Raw genomic sequence first — 6236 nt, 5'->3', positions numbered from 1 at the left:
TTGATAAACGAAAAATAAAAAATACTTAAAAATCTTGTTGTTGGCATTTTTAAATGTTAATATTCAAATTCATATTCGCTATTTTACACAAAAATGCCACCTCATTAACTTTTTTGTTTTACATTCTATAAAAATAATGGCTGTCATATGAGGACAACTTTTCCTCTTAAAATATGAAATTACAATTTCTTACAATAAAATAATATAATTAAGAAAAACATAATACCTAATAAATATATATAATGAAAATATTTAATAATATAATTAAATATTATAATAAAATAATAATACTTGAAATATTATATGATAAAATGAAATATAATATATAATACAAAAATAAATATAATATATAAACACCAATAATATATAAGATAACATACAAATTATTACTTTAATATTAGAAAATGGAAATATCGTTTTAAACATTTTTGGAGACTTTTAAAATACAACTGAAAAAGTATTCTTTTTTCGTTGGTTCCAGAAGGTTAAAGAAAACTAAGTGTTCTATATTATGGGATTCTGGAACATTCTCCGACGATTACTATAAATAGAAGTGTATGTGTTTGTAAAACAAGTGATTGATTCATACACCACATTGAAAGGAATGTGAATTTGGGCGACCTTTTTGCAACAATCATAACTCCGGCTAACTAACGAGAAATTAATGAAAACTGGTCGTCAATAAGCACACTAAACGTCTACGCTAATAAACTATTCTTCAAACAAACCACAATGGACAAAATCTGGATAAATATGGATTTTTCTGAATCTTGATTTTGACCAAAGAAAATATATCTTTGAATGTTATTTAAAAACCTGAATTATCTCCCTTTCATCATTCTGTTTATTGTAAAATAGTTTTTGTTATATTTACTTTTTGTTTATGATATTAAATATTTTGATTTATGGTGTATTGCTAGAAGAAAAACCTGAATTATCTCCCTTTCATCATTCTGTTTATTGTAAAATAGTTTTTGTTATATTTACTTTTTGTTTATGATATTAAATATTTTGATTTATGGTGTATTGCTAGAAGAAAAACCTGAATTATCTCCCTTTCATCATTCTGTTTATTGTAAAATAGTTTTTGTTATATTTACTTTTTGTTTATGATATTAAATATTTTGATTTATGGTGTATTGCTAGAAGAAAAACCTGAATTATCTCCCTTTCATCATTCTGTTTATTGTAAAATAGTTTTTGTTATATTTACTTTTTGTTTATGATATTAAATATTTTGATTTATGGTGTATTGCTAGAACAAAAACCTGAATTATCTCCCTTTCATCATTCTGTTTATTGTAAAATAGTTTTTGTTATATTTACTTTTTGTTTATGATATTAAATATTTTGATTTATGGTGTATTGCTAGAACAAAAACCTGAATTATCTCCCTTTCATCATTCTGTTTATTGTAAAATAGTTTTTGTAACATTTACTTTTTTTTTATGATATTAAATATTTTGATTTATGGTGTATTGCTAGAACAAAAACCTGAATTATCTCCCTTTCATCATTCTGTTTATTGTAAAATAGTTTTTGTCATATTTACTTTTTGTTTATGATATTAAATATTTTGATTTATGGTGTATTGCTAGAACAAAAACCTGAATTATCTCCCTTTCATCATTCTGTTTATTGTAAAATAGTTTTTGTAACATTTACTTTTTTTTATGATATTAAATATTTTGATTTATGGTGTATTGCTAGAACAAAAACCTGAATTATCTCCCTTTCATCATTCTGTTTATTGTAAAATAGTTTTTGTCATATTTACTTTACGTTTATGATATTAAATATTTTGATTTATGGTGTATTGCTAGAAGAAAAACCTGAATTATCTCCCTTTCATCATTCTGTTTATTGTAAAATAGTTTTTGTCATATTTACTTTACGTTTATGATATTAAATATTTTGATTTATGGTGTATTGCTAGAACAAAAACCTGAATTATCTCCCTTTCATCATTCTGTTTATTGTAAAATAGTTTTTGTCATATTTACTTTACGTTTATGATATTAAATATTTTGATTCATGGTGTATTGCTAGAACAAAAACCTGAATTATCTCCCTTTCATCATTCTGTTTATTGTAAAATAGTTTTTGTCATATTTACTTTACGTTTATGATATTAAATATTTTGATTTATGGTGTATTGCTAGAACAAAAACCTGAATTATCTCCCTTTCATCATTCTGTTTATTGTAAAATAGTTTTTGTTATATTTACTTTTTGTTTATGATATTAAATATTTTGATTTATGGTTTATTGCTAGAACAAAAACCTGAATTATCTCCCTTTCATCATTCTGTTTATTGTAAAATAGTTTTTGTTATATTTACTTTTTGTTTATGATATTAAATATTGTGATTTATGGTGTATTGCTAGAACAAAAACCTGAATTATCTCCCTTTCATCATTCTGTTTATTGTAAAATAGTTTTTGTTATATTTACTTTTTGTTTATGATATTAAATATTTTGATTTATGGTTTATTACTAGAACAAAAACCTGAATTATCTCCCTTCCATCATTCTGTTTATTGTAAAATAGTTTTTGTTATATTTACTTTTTGTTTATGATATTAAATATTTTGATTTATGGTGTATTGCTAGAACAAAAACCTGAATTATCTCCCTTTCATCATTCTGTTTATTGTAAAATAGTTTTTGTTATATTTACTTTTTGTTTATGATATTAAATATTTTGATTTATGGTGTATTGCTAGAACAAAAACCTGAATTATCTCCCTTTCATCATTCTGTTTATTGTAAAATAGTTTTTGTTATATTTACTTTTTGTTTATGATATTAAATATTTTGATTTATGGTGTATTGCTAGAACAAAAAACTGAATTATCTCCCTTCCATCATTCTGTTTATTGTAAAATAGTTTTTGTTATATTTCCTTTTTGTTTATGATATTAAATATTGTGATTTATGGTGTATTGCTAGAACAAAAAACTGAATTATCTCCCTTCCATCATTCTGTTTATTGTAAAATAGTTTTTGTTATATTTACTTTTTGTTTATGATATTAAATATTTTGATTTATGGTGTATTGCTAGAACAAAAACCTGAATTATCTCCCTTTCATCATTCTGTTTATTGTAAAATAGTTTTTGTTATATTTACTTTTTGTTTATGATATTAAATATTTTGATTAATGGTGTATTGCTAGAACAAAAACCTGAATTATCTCCCTTTCATCATTCTGTTTATTGTAAAATAGTTTTTGTTATATTTACTTTTTGTTTATGATATTAAATATTTTGATTTATGGTGTATTGCTAGAACAAAAACCTGAATTATCTCCCTTTCATCATTCTGTTTATTGTAAAATAGTTTTTGTAACATTTACTTTTTGTTTATGATATTAAATATTTTGATTTATGGTGTATTGCTAGAACAAAAACCTGAATTATCTCCCTTTCATCATTCTGTTTATTGTAAAATAGTTTTTGTTATATTTCCTTTTTGTTTATGATATTAAATATTGTGATTTATGGTGTATTGCTAGAACAAAAAACTGAATTATCTCCCTTCCATCATTCTGTTTATTGTAAAATAGTTTTTGTTATATTTACTTTTTGTTTATGATATTAAATATTTTGATTTATGGTGTATTGCTAGAACAAAAACCTGAATTATCTCCCTTTCATCATTCTGTTTATTTGTTATATTTACTTTTTGTTTATGATATTAAATATTTTGATTTATGGTGTATTGATAGAACAAAAAACTGAATTATCTCCCTTTCATCATTCTGTTTATTGTAAAATAGTTTTTGTCATATTTACTTTTTGTTTATGATATTAAATATTGTGATTTATGGTGTATTGCTAGAACAAAAACCTGAATTATCTCCCTTTCATCATTCTGTTTATTGTAAAATAGTTTTTGTTATATTTACTTTTTGTTTATGATATTAAATATTTTGATTTATGGTGTATTGCTAGAACAAAAACATGAATTATCTCCCTTTCATCATTCTGTTTATTGTAAAATAGTTTTCGTTATATTTACTTTTTGTTTATGATATTAAATATTGTGATTTATGGTGTATTGCTAGAACAAAAAACTGAATTATCTCCCTTCCATCATTCTGTTTATTGTAAAATAGTTTTTGTTATATTCCCTTTTTGTTTATGATATTAAATATTGTGATTTATGGTGTATTGCTAGAACAAAAACCTGAATTATCTCCCTTTCATCATTCTGTTTATTGTAAAATAGTTTTTGTTATATTTACTTTTTGTTTATGATATTAAATATTTTGATTTATGGTGTATTGCTAGAACAAAAACCTGAATTATCTCCCTTTCATCATTCTGTTTATTGTAAAATAGTTTTTGTTATATTTACTTTTTGTTTATGATATTAAATATTTTGATTTATGGTGTATTGCTAGAACAAAAACCTGAATTATCTCCCTTTCATCATTCTGTTTATTGTAAAATAGTTTTTGTTATATTTACTTTTTGTTTATGATATTAAATATTTTGATTTATGGTGTATTGCTAGAACAAAAACATGAATTATCTCCCTTTCATCATTCTGTTTATTGTAAAATAGTTTTTGTTATATTTACTTTTTGTTTATGATATTAAATATTTTGATTTATGGTGTATTGCTAGAACAAAAACCTGAATTATCTCCCTTTCATCATTCTGTTTATTGTAAAATAGTTTTTGTTATATTTACTTTTTGTTTATGATATTAAATATTTTGATTTATGGTGTATTGCTAGAACAAAAACCTGAATTATCTCCCTTTCATCATTCTGTTTATTGTAAAATAGTTTTTGTTATATTTACTTTTTGTTTATGATATTAAATATTTTGATTTATGGTGTATTGCTAGAACAAAAACCTGAATTATCTCCCTTTCATCATTCTGTTTATTGTAAAATAGTTTTTGTTATATTTACTTTTTGTTTATGATATTAAATATTTTGATTTATGGTGTATTGCTAGAACAAAAACCTGAATTATCCCCCTTTCATCATTCTGTTTATTGTAAAATAGTTTTTGTTATATTTACTTTTTGTTTATGATATTAAATATTTTGATTTATGGTGTATTGCTAGAACAAAAACCTGAATTATCTCCCTTTCATCATTCTGTTTATTGTAAAATAGTTTTTGTTATATTTACTTTTTGTTTATGATATTAAATATTTTGATTTATGGTGTATTGCTAGAACAAAAACATGAATTATCTCCCTTTCATCATTCTGTTTATTGTAAAATAGTTTTTGTTATATTTACTTTTTGTTTATGATATTAAATATTTTGATTTATGGTGTAGAACAAAAACCTGAATTATCTCCCTTTCATCATTCTGTTTATTGTAAAATAGTTTTTGTTATATTTACTTTTTGTTTATGATATTAAATATTTTGATTTATGGTGTATTGCTAGAACAAAAACCTGAATTATCTCCCTTTCATCATTCTGTTTATTGTAAAATAGTTTTTGTAACATTTACTTTTTGTTTATGATATTAAATATTTTGATTTATGGTGTATTGCTAGAACAAAAACCTGAATTATCTCCCTTTCATCATTCTGTTTATTGTAAAATAGTTTTTGTTATATTTACTTTTTGTTTATGATATTAAATATTTTGATTTATGGTGTATTGCTAGAACAAAAACCTGAATTATCTCCCTTTCATCATTCTGTTTATTGTAAAATAGTTTTTGTTATATTTACTTTTTGTTTATGATATTAAATATTTTGATTTATGGTGTATTGCTAGAACAAAAACCTGAATTATCTCCCTTTCATCATTCTGTTTATTGTAAAATAGTTTTTGTAACATTTACTTTTTGTTTATGATATTAAATATTTTGATTTATGGTGTATTGCTAGAACAAAAACCTGAATTATCTCCCTTTCATCATTCTGTTTATTGTAAAATAGTTTTTGTAACATTTACTTTTTGTTTATGATATTAAATATTTTGATTTATGGTGTATTGCTAGAACAAAAACCTGAATTATCTCCCTTTCATCATTCTGTTTATTGTAAAATAGTTTTTGTAACATTTACTTTTTGTTTATGATATTAAATATTTTGATTTATGGTGTATTGCTAGAACAAAAACCTGAATTATCTCCCTTTCATCATTCTGTTTATTGTAAAATAGTTTTTGTTATATTTACTTTTTGTTTATGATATTAAATATTTTGATTTATGGTGTATTGCTAGAACAAAAACCTGAATTATCTCCCTT

Source organism: Euprymna scolopes, chromosome 46, assembly GCF_053919585.1.
Source record: "Euprymna scolopes isolate OS-2025 chromosome 46, ASM5391958v1, whole genome shotgun sequence".
Classification (NCBI taxonomy): Eukaryota; Metazoa; Mollusca; class Cephalopoda; order Sepiida; family Sepiolidae; genus Euprymna; species Euprymna scolopes.
The sequence above is the reverse complement of the archived record's forward strand: the minus strand, read 5'-3'. Positions refer to the sequence as shown.